The sequence below is a fragment of the Miniopterus schreibersii genome (assembly GCF_964146895.1).
Source record: "Miniopterus schreibersii genome assembly, chromosome: 15".
Classification (NCBI taxonomy): Eukaryota; Metazoa; Chordata; class Mammalia; order Chiroptera; family Miniopteridae; genus Miniopterus; species Miniopterus schreibersii.
The window spans coordinates 5,976,630-5,992,843 of NC_138115.1; the positions used below are offsets into that span (position 1 = coordinate 5,976,630).

At 42.5% G+C, this 16,214-nt stretch overlaps 1 pseudogene across 1 annotated transcript; it reads left to right on the forward strand.

Annotated features, from left to right (window-relative positions):
- Positions 1–11,516: 11,516 nt before the first annotated feature.
- On the forward strand, positions 11,517–12,932 carry LOC308568166 (KATNB1-like protein 1 pseudogene; annotated as a pseudogene). Its single transcript has 2 exons — positions 11,517–11,688; positions 12,181–12,932. The product of its transcript is annotated as a KATNB1-like protein 1 pseudogene (transcript).
- The last annotated feature ends 3,282 nt before the right edge of the window (positions 12,933–16,214 follow it).

Here is a 16,214-nt window from a genome sequence, read left to right on the forward strand (position 1 = left end):
AAAGACAATCACCAGGATGACACACATGTTAAATGATCAGGCAGGATTTTAAAGTAGCCACCATCAAAATGTTTCTGAGCAATTACTAACACACTTGAAACAGATGAAATAATAGAAAGCCTTAGCAAAGAAAGGCAAATGTTAGCAAATGAACTATGACCTAAACCTTATAGTTCGTACAAATTCTCAAAATGGATCATGGGTTACAGTGGAAAATGTAAAGCTATAATAGTGTTTTAATATAGGAGAAAATCTTCGTGATCCAGGGGTAGGCAAAGACTTCTTAGATTTGACATCAAAATCGTGACTCATCAAGGAAAATTATCAATAAATTGGACTTCATCAAAATTGAAACGTTTGCCCTGTGAAAGACCTTGTTAGGACTATGAAAGGACAAGCTTCCGACTTAAGAAACAGATCTGACAAAGACTTTTTATCTAGAATATACAAAGAACTCTCATAACTCAAGCCCCCATCAAAAAAAATCCACCATCCTCACCCCCGGAACCTGTGAGTGTGTTAACTTACATTCAAAAGGGACTTTGCAGATGTGATTAAGTTACTAAAGATCTTGAGGTAGGATTGTCTTGGATTCTGCCTCTGGGCCTGATGCAATCACAAGGGTCCTTATACTAGGGGGCCGGGATCCGGATCGGAGAGGAGAGAAGATGCTGTGACCCTGGCTTTGAAAATGGAGGAAAGGGCCAGGAGCCGAGGAAGACAGGCAGCCTCTAGAAGCTGGAAAAAGCAGGGAAAAATATTCTCCCCTAGAGCTTCCAGGGGGAATGCAGCCCTCCTGACCTATTTTCAACGTCAGGCCTCTGGAGCTGTAAAGGTATAAACCTGTTTTGCTTTAAGGCACTAATTTATGATGATTTGTTACGGTGGCAGGAGAACTCAATACAACTAGCCAGGAGAGAAATGCAAATTAAGGCCACAACGAGATCTTATTACACACCAGTTAAAATTCCAAAAATAGCGACCGTACCAAACACAGGTGAAGATGCAGAGAAAAGGATCTCCCATACATTGCTGGTGGAAATGGAAATGGAAAATTTGGGGCAGTTTCTTTTAAAAAAACTAAATATATATTTACCATATGATCCAGCAATTGCACCCCTGGGCATTTATCCCAGCTACGTGAAAACTTACTTCCACCCCAAAACCTGTATGTAAAAGCCAAAAGCTAAAAACAATGGCAATGTCCCTCCACAAGTGAGCGGTTAAGCTGCGCGGCATCCATGCCATGGAACACTACTCAGCAATAAAAAGGAATGAACTTCTGACTCACCGGCAGCTTGGATGGCTCAAGGGCATTATGCCGAGTAAACAAAACCAACTCCATGCTCTCTGGTTCCCTTCGCGCAGCATCCTCAGAGTGACACAGTTAGAGGGATGGAAAGCAGATTAGTGACTGCCCGGGGCTGGGGAAGGTGGGCAGCCAGGGGTGGGCCTGACCACAAAGGGGCCGCACAAGGGGAATCTTTATTGTGAAGGAATTGTTTTGTGTGTTGGTGACGGTGACAGTTACAGAAACACACACCTATGACGGTTCTTACACAAACCTGCACCTGGTCTAAAATGACATAGAACTACACAGGCAATGACCAGCTACTGATTTTACAGGGCACTCTAATTATGTAAGGCATCACCACTGGGGGAAACGAGGTTAAGAATACATAAATCTCTCTGTACTATCTTTGCACCTTTTTGTGAATTTATACTTATTTTCCTAGGTTTAAAAAAAAATGGCAAAAGGTGGGAAGGGGTCAACTGATATATTTCCAAAAGAGACAGCTAAGTTTAATAAATTGTGATGCTTTGATTAGGAAAATCAAGACGTAGGCATTATTGAGAGAAAGGATTTTCACTTCTCAGTTCCGTTTCTCCTTTTTTTTCTATTTTGAGACATCATGTATACAAAAGAATATGGAAAACACTTATTTACAGATCACTCAAGAAGCTGAGTGTAACCGGTGCCTTAGAAGGCCCCTGGTGCAACTGTTACTGCGGCCCCATCTCCACCCCACAGAGAGCCTCTCTCCTGACATCTATGATAGTCATTGATGTTTCTCTCTTTCTCTCTCCCTCTCCCTTCTCTCTCTGAAATCAGTAAAGATATGTTAAGCTCTTTTATTTAATGGGCTAGGCACCCTGCTGCAGGGGCACTTGTTTAATCTTCTAGATCAATTTTAGAATAATTTTGCCAAGTGAAAAAATTTATTGTATTAATGTATTGATTTGGGAATAACAAATATCCTTCCAATATTTATTGCTTTCTCTTAGTATATACAAGTTGATTGTTTTAATCGGTAGGATATTTTCCCCATATATTTCATTAATATTGCCATTTAGGTTTATCACAGGTAGTGTTTTTGTTCTTATTGTTAATGGAATAGACAGATGATAGATAAATAGGTATGTGCGTGTAATGTGTCTTTTACTGATTGATATGCTGAGAAGTTACTAGGATATATAATTTATATATGCATACACATATGTACATATGTATATATTCGGTCTTGATTACACTAATTAATTCTAATAGAGTTTCAATTGACTTTATTACATTTTTAAATAAAAATATATCACCTGCAAATAATATTATGTGTTCTATTTTACTCCACATATACAGCTTTTTTGTTTTTTTTCTTTTCTTTTTTGTCTTTTCCAGAATTTCAAGAACAAAGCTAAGTACAGAATTTAGTACAAATGCCCCTAGCATTTCATCTTTATGTACTACATTGGATATTCGTTTAAAATAAAAATGTGTTGTCTTATTAAGGATATCTAGTTTGAGTATTAGTCTTAAAGAGATATTTAAATAGGCAATAATCATTAAATTTCATCAGAATGCCCATAAAAACCTATTGAAACTGCTTTATGTGTTTTTAAATTTGTTCTATTGATGAGTTAACATACTGATATCATATGATGAAATATTTTAATATATTGGTTAATTCTATTATCAGTTATATTTTTTAAGTGCACCTTATACTGTAAGTAAGAAAGCATATAGAATTCATTTTAATTCTGTCTTTGACACATGTAGATGTCAGGATTTTTTAATTTTGGAAAATGACCTAGGTAGCTTTGTCTACTTTTCTGTGGTCCAGAATAGTTTCTAATGCACAAGAATTGTCTATTGCTTTAATCTTGAACAATTAATTTATATTATTATTGGGGGCAAGTGCCTTTGATAAATTCTTTAATTTCTCCCTTTTATTGGATTTCCTATTTCTTCTGGAGTCAGAATTTTCAGAAAAAAACTGCTCCTTTTATTATGTTTTCAAAAACATTATACCAGCGTGCACAGTGTTCTCTTCATTTTTACTCCTGTTGTCTGTAGTTACATTTTTTTTTCTTTCTAATTTCACTTGTTAGGGTTTTTCTTCTTATGTTTCTAGATTTTTATTTTTAAATTGTCTCTTTTCTTTATTTTTATAAAGACCTAGTTTTGAAATCATTAATTTATACAGCCATCTTCACTTTTCCCTTCAGCTACTTGCCCCAGGTTTTAAAGTAAATGTTCTGAATTAATTCTTAAAGTAAATGCACTAAAGATAATAAATTTTTGTCTAAATAACACATTGACCACATTCCATAAGTCCTAGTAATGTTCAATTTTTATTATATTTAAAGTGAGTTATTTACTTTTTAAATTTTTTATTTTTATTTATTTATTTTACCAATAGTTATTTTGGGAGATAAAATTTAAACATTTAATAGCATGAATTTTTGGTTTTGAACTCCTATTATTAACTTAATTTAAGATACATTTGATTATTTAGTTATGAAATGACTGAAATGAGAACAGTACTGAGATTAATATGGTAGATATTCAGGTATCCATAACCCAGAATAATAGCTGTTAACTTTGGTCATGCTTGCATCAGCAATTATTTTTTAAAGAAATCACTGTTACAATAAAGTTTGAAACCCCCTTTTAAATTTTCTCTGGAGCTAGTTCCCTTCACGTTTTTCTCTCTGGGGACAACCTCTGTCTAAGGTGGTCTGTGTCTTTCCTGTTCATATCTGCATATGTTCGCTACATAAACTATAATTAAATATTTTTATATAAATGGTATAATAAACTCTATGAAACTTGCTTGTCACCCAACATTGTATGTCAATACTTACAAGGAAGGTGTATTCATTTTAGCTGCAGACAGGATTCTATCATCCGTGTGTCCTTCCCTTAGTTGTTTCGATTGCTCTACTGAATCTCAAGTGTTTCCTTACGCACACGTGCAAGAGCCAAGTGCACACCTGAAAGTGATACACCTTCACCTTTACTAATTAGCAAAATACTTTCCGAAGCAGTTGTACCGATTTACACTCCTGACAGAGGTTCACGCAAGTTCCCTCTTTCTCCGCAGCCTTGCTGACACCCCATATTAATCAGCTATCCCATTGTGGAGCCTGCAGTGTCTCTGGGGTTTCAATTTGCATGCCCCAAATTCCCAGTGAGGTTGAGCCTCACTTACTATCTCTGTTAGGTTTCCTCACCTATGAATTACCTGTTCTTATCCTTTCCCATTTTTTATTGGGGTGTCTTCTTATTGATTTGTAGGAGTTATTTGCCGGTTCTGGATAGTGGCTTTTTTTGTTAAAATGTTGCAAATGTTGTTTCCCCATGTGTCATTGTCTTTTAACTTAATTTGTAGTGTCTTTTTTTATACACAACTTTTTCTTTTTCTTTTTTTTTTTAACCCTCAGTGAAGGATATGTTTTTATTGATCTTTAGAGAGAGAAGGAGGGAGGGAGAGAGAAACACCGATGAGAGAGAGAAGGAGGCAGGGAGGGAGGGAGGCAGGGAGGGAGGAACACCGCTGAGAGAGAGCCGTCTATCGGTTGCCTCCCGCACGCGCCCCGCGGGGATCAACCGCACAGCTCGGGCCTGGGCGCTGACCAGGACTCAACCCCCGGCCTTTGGCGTAGGAGACGACACTCCACCCAACTTGCCACCGGACCAGGGCGCAAGGGTTTATTTTCACTACTCAGATGCATCTTTTTCCTTCACAATGCGGATCCTTTATGCTTCAATATCATAAAAATATTCTAAATCCAATTAAAAAGTTTTAGAAGTTTGCTTTGCGCCTTTAGGTCTTTGATGCGCCTGATGCTTTTTGTATTTTGTGTGAGGCAAAAAGAGAGACAAAGCTCGGATGGAGCCGTCGGGCCCCCGCGCGACCCGTGGAAGGCGACGGGAGGCCCGCGGGCCTGGCGCGGGGACAGCGGGGCGCGCCCACTCGTGCCCTCCCGTCGGCGGGGTCGCTGGCTCCGCTCACCTGAAGGGCTCCCCAGGACACACTCGGCCTTTCCCTGGAACCTGGGTACCCGGCGGGGCGCTGCCTCCTCCCCACGCGGCCGCTGGTGCGGGCAGAAGGCGGTGGCCCCCTCTGCGCGCTAGGCGTGGGACCCGGCGAGCGGGGTGCGGGCCTGGGGTCCGCGAACGGCGCTGACCCCCGCTGAGCTGGGCGGCGGGCGCGGGGCTCTTTCTGTGGGCAACGTGAGCACCAGGGCGCACGGACCGCGAGGGCGGGGACGCCCCATAGGCGAGAACGAGCGGCTGTCCCGCCTGTCCCGCGGGGGTGCGCGGGCCCCGCCCCGGGGCGTCGGGTGGGCGCCGAGGGCGCGTGGCTCCAGGGCAGAGCCCGCAGCGCCCCGGGCCGCCGCGCCGTCCGCTAGCGCGGCTCCTCCGCCCGCCGGCTGGGCGCGGATTTACCTGACGGGCATTTCATAAGCTTTTCCGTCGGGAGAAAACACGGGTGAGCGAGGAGGCGGACGGACGGCCGAGCGCGCCGCCCGCAGGCTCCCTTAGGGGCCGGCAGCGCCGACGGGGCGGGGGAGCTCTCGGTGGCCAGTGCGCCCCGGCTCCTGGCAGCCTCGCCCGCACCTGGCACCCCCCACGCCAGGCGGTGCCGCGCCCCTCGGGGCCCCGGGGCCACGAAAATACAGCCGCGGAGTGAGCGCCACTCGGTCCCTGGAGTCCACGGCGCTCGGGAGGCTGTGCGGGGGGCAGGTCTCGTGGGAGGCGCTCTCACCACGGAAGAAGGGTGCGTGTCCCTTAGAAGCCTCACCTGCCAACACCAGGACGGACAGGGGAAGGCGGCGGAGCGCGGCTCTCACCGCAGCCAGCAGGGGCCAGGCTGGGACACCGAGGCCGGGTCAGGCTCCAGGGCGCAGGAGAACGCGCCGCCCTGCGCCTGGGACCGGGGACACGGAGGCCGGTCAGGCTCCAGGGCGCAGGAGAACGCGCCGCCCTGCGCCTGGGACACCGGGGACACGGAGGCCGGTCAGGCTCCAGGGCGCACGAGAACGCGCCGGGCCTGCGCCTGGGACACCGGGGACACGGAGGCCGGTCAGGCGCCAGGGCGCACGAGCGCTGGGAAGAACGCGCCGGTCCTGCGCCCCGGCTGGTGGGGAGGGGCGCGCCCCGAGTTCATGGCTCTCCCTGGACAGGGCGGGAAGGCGACCAGCTGAGACATGGAGACACTGTTTTCAGGAGGTTCCCTTTCACGCTCTGACTGGCGGAGTGAAGCTGTGGCCCAGCTCTAAGTGTGGGCCCCGGGAATTTCCTCCCGAGTCCAGCCAGTCATGTAAAGGACGCGCACGAGTTCCTTCGGCTTCCAGCTCGACGGGGCCAGAGCGCTGCGTCTTCATCAGCTGCGTGACAGTTCATGACATTTAAGTCAAATTCCACTCATGGGCATGGCAAAGAGGTGAAGGTGACTAAAGGCCGAACCAGAAAAATGTACCCTGAGAGAGTCTTACAAAATATTCTCTATTATTTGTGTAAAGAAGGTTTAACTTTTTGCATTGTTTAGAAAGGCGATTCAACATTTTGCGATAACAATATGAAGACGTAATGTTACAGCAGAGCGCTCCGAAGGACTGAGCGGAGCGGCTATTTTATCCAGCCAGCTTGAGAGACATATTGATTTATGAGAAGCGTCTGAACCTATCCTCTGAGGAGCTCCCCATGCCCTGCTTCAACTCCGGGAATTGCTTTGATGGATCTGTCTTGGGAAAATTAGATGAAAGCTTGCTCTAGGAGTGATTAAGAGATTTATGGGATTTATACACCAACATGAAAGCTCAGGGTTTGAGGCTTGTACTAATTGTTTCCAACCCCGGGTCCCAAAACTCTGACTCCTCTATTGAGATATCTTAAAAGGTATTTCAAAGTGTGCTTCAGGAGTCCCACAGTTGTTTAATTCAAACAGTACTTTATACAGTTCTTTACATATTACTGAAACCATAACATACTCAAGCCTACTTGTTAAAAAGTGGTGAATCCCAAATTTTCACAGAGTAGAGGGTGTTCATGAAAGCGGAGGTCAAGCTCTCAGGTGAAATCATTCGGGTATGAATTTCAAATACTGTTTGCTTTGACATCCTACTGCATAAAGTTGAACTTCTTATAAAGCAACATAGTCTTTAAAAATCTATGTGACTTTGCATACGTCTTTTGTATTAATTATTCGGGACTGTGCATGTCCATCGCATTAGGTTATGTGTCTGCGTCAGTTTCTGGTCTTGCCAATACTTTCACAATGTGAGTAAGGTTCATTAGGCCATTCAGGGGGCGGCAGGACCATCCTCACGGATACAGACAACATCAGCAATGAAACCAAATCTTGGACTTAGCCTACAAAACAATTAATTTTACTACTTTGAAATTTTAAGTGACTCTCTCGTAAATATAGACAAGCAGTGAAGTATGCAAAAGATTGGTAAAAATAACTATACCAAGCATCCCATTATGTTACAAAATAAATTTGTAAAGTACTTTCTACCAAAAAAAAAAATTTTATTCTTTTCATCAACTTCTCTGAAATTTGAATACTTACCCACTTAATTATGCGAGCAGTTGTTAGACAATGTTAATGAATAAATGTAGGAAAACATCTTGCACCGTTGTAGTATTTCAGGATCGGTGGGATTGAGCTGTCCAGTATCCTGAGGCTGTAACCTGAGTGGCCTACAGGTGTGTTATTTGCTACCATTTAATGAATTGGGATTTCTCCTTATTCTGCAAACAAAACAAAATACTAAAATGCGTTGAGTGTTGAAGCTGATAAAAGACTACAACTGTCATGAAACTATGATAATAACCCTTGATTTCAAGTTATCAGTTTGTCAAAAAAGCTTATTTTCTCTGGTATGATAAATAAATAAAAGCTGTTATAAATACGAACTTATAAAATAGGGTTAAAATTACCGAAATTCTCTTTTGTTTTATGTATGTCAATTCTGTCAAAGGTAACATTGGAAAGAGGAGTTTTATTGTTGTTTAAAACTTTTGAAAATTACTCTGTTAAAACAATACAAAAATCAAAATCCCTGGCTTTTCAGTTGCACAAATAAGCATTAAATATACAATTACCCCTAAGTTTGGTTTGCTTTTCTTGTCATTTAGGTTCTGAAGACCTAAGATCCAATTCTCTTGTTGAAAACAGCATTTGCCCAAACAACCAATTTCAGCGCTGTCCTCTACACGACAGCTACAGAAACATCCGGGGTGCTTACCAAGGTTATTCTGGAGGGCTGCATGCTCAGGCGGGCACTCGGGCCTCAGTTTCTCCCGACCTCCTGCCCGCTGTTTGAATAAACTGCCTTGCTCTTCACAGCGATACCAAAGTTCCAGCGTTGAGGTCTGAACAGCTTCCCACGGGCATAACTAAGGCAGCCCTAAGACCTAGCCAAGTTTTCTACTCGGGGTTTGTCTGAAGTAGAATTCTCTACTAACCAAGAAGCAGAAACATGAAGAAATACTCTTTTTAAACAAGATCTACAATTTAGGAAAAACTTAGAAAAGACACCAGGTAAAACTGGGTATTTTTCTAACATCTTCAGCTCTATTGCTCATTGTTTGATTTAACCTTGAGTTTCCCGTCAAAGCTTGAACGAGCCCCTTTCACTGTGTCTCTTTCCGTTTTTCTTGGGCTTCTTTAAGGAATTAAAATTGTATCCACCATGGTCAGTTGTCTAAGCCACCACAGCCTTTGTTCTTATCAATACCATTTATGCCGTCATCTCGTCTCGACTTCAGCCAGCCTCTTTCTACTTAAAATTTACTTTTTAAAAAATTTCATCTGGTTTCTCAAGTTACTTGCCTTATTTCTCTGCTCCTTTAAGTACCTCTCAACCCGGTAGGAAAGGAGAGATTGAAACCTCCGCAGGCACGACGGTAATTCTAGCTTGCTCGAGGTGCTTCCAGGGTCCTTTTGAAACTAGAATAGAATTTCATTTATTCCAGGCTTGCCTGCTCCCTTCTGCCTTCTGCCCCCTAGGTGCACGTAATGGCATCCAATCACCGCTTGCCCTTTTGAAAGGACCCAGACCTCTTTTCCCAGAATTTAACTTTCTAAAGAAAGACACACCTGAACACAATATAAAAATGGTTTAAATGAAGCTATAAGGCAGTTCCTCCAGAACAGTTCACTAACTGAAAATACCATTTGTGTACATAACAGCTGGAAATGGCACCGTGTTGGAATTCGCAGGGCTGTGGAGGAGCTGGACGGCAGGGTAGATTCCCCCAGGCCGGGAGAGAGAGGAGCTCGGTGGAGATCCTGGCCACGGGTGGGCGGTGTGGCCCTTAGGTTTCCCGACTCTGGGTCTTGCTCACGACCGTGCTCAGTTCCTGGCCCCGAAGCCCACTCCCTGGCTAACCAGATCCCTGGACTTGCGTTTCACAGCCCAATAGGCAGGTCCAGAGAGCTGCCAGAATGTGACCAACTATTTGGCATCAGTGACGGAGTCACGGAAGACCAAAGCCCAGAAGGACTTGCCCCCGTCACGCTGAGCGTTGCGGGGCGTTTGAGCCTCGTGGCCCCGCACAGACCCCCCGTGTTTCTTTGCCTCCAGGCCCTGAGGTTGCTCTGCGATGGTGCCCATTCCCTACGAGAACTTAGTAAAGCAGGAGTCGGTGGAAGGAATAGGGCTGCTTAGAGACAGAAAAGTATTACTTGATATTTTCATTATTTAAACTTTTGAATCAGTAAGAAAATAAAGTAATATAAAAAAGTATTCAGAGAAAGATCTTACTCTCACCAGTCACCCTCTTCTCCCAATTTCCCAACATCTGGGTGAGAAAGTTTCTTCATCCACATAGAAGCAACTGTGAGTATATATTTAAAGTCCCTCTTTTTTTACACAAAGGAGCGAGCTAGGAGGGTGTTTTGGACTTTCCCCTTTTCCCTTGGTCGTGCCTGGGGCTTCCTCCCGTGTCCATGCACAGAGAGCTCCCTTGTTTTCTTCCACAGCAGCATGTGCCTCAAACACGACTTACTAACCGGTCCCTACGGATGAGATTTAAAATGTTTCCAATACTTTTTGCTATTTCAAATATTGCTGCAAATATATTTAAACATTTAATTTCGTGTATTTTGACTTAGCTAACATTGTTTTTTAGCTATGAGGACATTTTAATGTAATCAAACATACCTTTTCTTTTCTGGCTTCTGATCATTCCAGATCATACAGGCATTTTCTCATGGATTCTTCTCGTGCTCTTATGATTTCACATTTTACATTTATATTTTTAATCCTTTTGGAATTTATCCTGTAGATACAACTTTTTCTAGATAGCCATCCAGGTGTCCCAGTACTATTTACTGACTAATCCATATTTTTTCCACTGACCTGAGATGGCCTCTTTACCAGACAGCATGTGTCTGGGTCTATTTCTGTACTTTCTATTCTATTTCATTGGTTTCTCTGTCTAGTCTTGGACTGCTAACATAGTATTTAAATTATTAAAACCTTAGGGTATGACTCACTACTGGAATGGCTAGTCTCACCTCTCTGGGTTTTTGTTTTTTTTCTTTTACATTTTTATTTTGGAGGTATTCTTGTTTATTTTGCCATGCTTTTTAATTTTGTAATTTTTTTGTTAATCCTCACATGAGGATATTTTTTCCATTGCTTTTCACAGTGTGGAAGGGAGGGAGGGGAGAGAGAGAAAGGGAGAGAGAAACATCGATGTGAGAGAGACACATTAACTGGTTGCCTCCCACCCACACCTTGATGGGGACAGGGGGAAAGCCTGCAACCCAGGTATGTGCCCTTGACTGGGAATCTAGCCCGAGGCCCCTTGGTGCACAGGCTGATGCTCTAACCACTGAGACACACTGGCCATGGCTGCCATATGAGTTTTATATTCAGTTCATCCAGTAAAAAAAAAACAACTTGTATTTTTATTGGTATCATAACATTAAATTTTAAATTAAAATAGAAAGAACTGATATCTTTATGATATTGAGTCTTCATAAGCTCAGGTCTTAGTTGTACTATTTGATAGTATTTAAAGGTTTCTTCATGGAAGTCTTGCATCTTTCTGTCAAGCTTTTTCCCTTTTATCTTTTCAGTTGCTACTATAAATAGGATCATTTTCCTTTTATAATTCTGAAATTTTTTCATTTCTAGATTTTTGAATCATATTGCACTTGATTGTTTCCTGGATGAAGGGGAAATGATACCCCCCCCCCATCACTCCATTCACAGGGATGTTTAAGCAGAATGTCTGTAAAACCCGAGATGACTTCACAGAGAACAGCCCGCTTTTCTGGGAAGTCCTAACACAGGCACTGCTGAGAGGCACCAAGTCTGTATGTGGCTTCATCAGTTCTCAGACCCTCCCCAACCCGCATGATACCAGTAACATTATACCTCCCGTTGGTAAATGTATACAACCGTCGCAAAGTTGATCTTTCCTTCCCTTGCAGCAATTACGGATTGTTTTTATTTAACTTTTAATACTTTTTTATTTAATGTCTTCAAGGTATAGGTTATATTGTAGGAAGAGTAAACTGTTGGCCCATAATTTAAGAATCTCGCCCACTGACTCCAACCTACTTTTTCATGCTTCATACTCCAAATTTGACTACTGTACTATTTTGTCCAAACTCTCATACTTCCCCGTATTCAAATCTTTAAACATTCTATTACTTTCCTCTAAAATGACCAACTTCACCTCCACCAATCAAAATTTATCTAAACTTGGCACGGGCCCAGTTTGCACGGCCCTGAGTGGGGCTGGGCGGGAGCCGAGGGTGCTCTAGGCCTCCAGGACCATGAGGCACAGGGATTTAAGAGATTTTGGCATCCGAAACCCACAACGTTAAAACACAGAACTTTTGTGATAATACTGAGGATCATTGATTTTCCTAGAAAGAGGATCTAGTTTCACTAATAAGAACATACAGGAGGTTAAGAAACCTCCAAAACAGTTGGCTGCTTACAAAAATAGAACACTTATCTGTGAAAAGCCCAGATAAACTACTAGGGTGATCTACTACAGAAAGAAAGCTCATTACCCTTTTCCAAATTCTTGTTATAAAAAGAAACAGTCCCCTAGAAGTGGGGGCTGTGACATGGCAAATAAAATGACCTGGCTTGTGCAGGCCGCCTGCCTGAACAATCACATCTCGAGAGTCCAGCATATTTGCTTAACTCCAGTGATTCCAGACAGAAAGCCATCATCAAAACATGGTGGGTTTTTCTCAGGTTTCTCAGGACCATGAAACAATGGCACAAGTTTTGTTCGGCAGGAATTTGAGGTTGAATGTAGCTGTAACTCTGGAAAAAGGTAAGTATAAGTGAATCTATCCCTTCCTTGGTGCCGATAGAAGACCCTGGAGGGGGTGGATCGCCTTCCTGGGCTCACAATAGTTTACAGGAAGAAAAGCAGTAGCCTCACTCAGCTGCTTGTAGACTTGTTGCCTCTTGTAAAGTTACCACTTAAAAGCAAATTTGAAGAATATATGGTAGTTTATCTAAACTGGCTCCAAGCAGTCATAAAAAGGTGATGGTCAGAACTATCATCCAAAACAGAAATTATAAGTGATGGAAATATTCAGATTTTAAAACAACGAGGTGGATTGTGGGAACAAGAAAACCATCTTACTTTGGTTCCAGGATAAAATGATAGGACAGTTAAGGATGCAGATGCTCATTCATCACAGCTGCTTGGAGACTTCATCCACTGAAAGGCAATTGGCTTTTAAAACATCCCTGGGCCCTATGAATTAATTCCAAACAAGTCTCATTGGAGAACCATGAACTGTGGGAGAAATCAAAACTTTTTCTATAAAGCCACATACTGAAACCACTAATGAAACCCTAACAATTCGCTTCCCACTGAAATGGGAAAGTACCTGAAAGGAGCAGCTTCAACCTCAGTGAGGTGAAAGTGCGCTGTGAAGATCGCTCGCCTTCGCTGCATTTGGGTTTATATGGTTATTTGGCAAAGTTGTTTAAGAACTGCTGGATCTTAATGCAATCCTGCATAATAACATACTTTATACTATGCGGAAAAAATGAGACAGAACTTATTACTAGGAATTACAAAGACCAATCATCATTACTTTTTTAAAGATTGTGTTTTATAAGAAAACACTCAAATGTGTGCCGCTATTTTCTTAGATTAAACAGGCTTTGAAAGTTTAAAACATGATAGCAAATACTCAGTACTAAAAGCCTGTCCACACTGAGATACTGTGTATACTTAATGCCTTACTTATCAATAAGCCAATGTGTATGATACCAATATCTGTTTTAAAAAAATAAAAACCAACCATGCTTCTGGCATGAAAAATAATTTTATCTAAACCGCAAGGCCTTGCTAAAATGCCCCCACCTCGAATAGTTATAATTAGATAGTTCTTCCAGGGTAATTTTTTATCATTTAGTTTTGGACGTTTTATTTATTTTTTACTTATTTATTTTTAATTGAGATGTAACATTGTGCAAGTTTCAGGTGTACACTGTGCTCACTCGACACACTCATCTACTGCAAAATGACTACCACTGCAGCTTTGGTTAACATTTCCATCACCTCTCTGAGAAGCTTTCAAGTAAGTAACACAACATTGTTAACTATAGTAACCATGCTGTACATTAGATCTCCCAAATTATTCGCCTTACAATTGAAAGTTTGTACTCTGACGAACACCTCCCCAATTCCCCTGACCCCCCAGACCCTGGTAACCACCATTCTAATCTCTGTTTCTATGAGTTTGGCTTTTTAGATTACATATATAAGTGATACTAGAGAGCATTTTTCCTTCTCTGACTTATTTCACGTAGCATAATGCCCTGAAGGTCCATATTGTCACAAAGGGCAGAATCCCCCTTCTCGAGACTGACTAATATGCCCTTGTTACATACAGCCTAGCCTTATTGCCCGTTCATCTGTTCACAGACCCTTAGGTTGTTTCCATATCCTGGCTGCTGTGAACAATGCTGCAGTGAAACGATGGTGCAGATGCCTCTTCAATATCCTGATTTTATTTCCTTTGGGTGTATACCCACAAGCGGGGTTGCTGGGTCATACAGTAGTTCTACATCTAATTTTTTAGAAAACGCCATTGTGTTTTCATAGTGGCTGTATCAGTTTATATTCCCAGCAACAGTGCACAGGGCTCCCTGTACTCCACATTCTTGACAACACCTGTTATCGCTTTGTCTTTTTTGATGATGGCCATTCTAACAGGAATGGGGTGATGTTTCATTATGGTTTTGGTATTTCATGATACTTCTAATTAGAACTCTGTCTCTCTCTCTGAATGTCCATAACACTTTACCTGTAGGTCTCTCTAGTAGCATAATGTTGCCCCCCCAAAGATATCCACACCCTAATCCTTAGAGCCTACAACTGTGTTATGTTACATGGCAAAGGGACTTTGTAGAAGCAGCTAAGGTTAGGAACCCTGAGACAGAGAATGGACCCTGTGCTATCCAGGTGGGCCCCAAATAATTACATGAGCTCTTCAAAGCGGAGAACTTTCTCCAGCTGGAGTCAGAGAGATGTGGCAGGAAGAAGGGAGAGGCTGGAAGCAGGGCAAAGACTCTGCCTGCCACGGCTGGCTTAGAGGTGGAACTGGCCCGCGAAGAGCACGAGAGGGAAATGAGCTCTGCAGACAGCCAAGGAGCCTGTGGGAGGGCCTGAGTCCCGGACAAGAACTGCAGTCCTGCTGCTACCTTGATTTTGACTACACGTTAACTTTGGGGCCCACAAAATCCCAACCCAAAGAGCATTAAGGGATGTTCTGACTGTTGGAATGGAATTTCATTCAAATGAACAAATTACTAGAAACTGCAGCAAGAATTGGAGATAAGCAGACACTCAGTCTCTGCACAGAACTAGGAAGTGTGACAAATGTGAGCACAGCAACGCCGAGAAGAAGAGGCTGCACTGAGCTGGCGCTGCTGGTACCAGCAGAGTCAGAAGCCTTGAAGTTAGCCCGCGTTTTCTCCTCGAAAGAACAGGGGAGCGGTGTGTCTGAGAGCTCTCACATGGCATGGGGTTCTGGGGACACTTCTGTCCTAAGGTAACTAATTGGGACATCTGTGGGAAAGGAGAGAAAAGGGAACGGAAAATTTGGTACTTGATATACAAGAAAAGAACAGCAATAAACTCAGGCACAGGTCAATTCACCTTTTCTTCCCGTTTACAAGACACCGAGCCTATAATCAATCACTGTTTTTAGGAGAAGTAATGATTAAATGGACGGGAATCTGAAGAAAGCACATGGTTTACAGAATTGCTCATCACAGAGGTTATTGTGAGCAGAGCAACATATTGTCTTCATTATGGATCATAAGAAAACTTGCTCATTTCCATCGAATGTTTTGGCTGTGATGCAATATTACTTATTTTTTGCAAGATGACACAAATGGTATCTTGGTGAACATTTTTGGAAAGAGTTTCACAGTGAGGAAGAAATGCAAAGATTTTCTCTGGATGACTCTAAATTATGCTAGATTTCCTTTCACAAATTTTTGTGGCTATCAACCTGGTCTTTAGATATTTCTGGGAACATCAGCATCATATAAGAGATCTCTGTATTTCTGCAGGGCCTGAAATTAGACCCACAATTTGGGGAATACATGCATATTTCTAAAATGAGAGGTCATCAGTGCTATCAGATGTTCTAAAGGGACTAGAACTTTAAAAAATTTCAGAAACCCTGTGTCGGAGCTTTAGATGATACCTCTGCTCTGGAGGTACAAGCCTTTTCATTTCCAGGTGAAACTGCAGCATGGCCAGTGCTTCATTTAATGAGAGTGGATGGTCATGCTTGACTTTCTGTGTCAGGAGAGGGTTAATAAAATAAACACACACATTTTAAAAAAATTATATTGTGACTGGTGAAGACCAATGAAATAAGACATCTTTTCCTTTGCTCTTAAACTTTTTAACA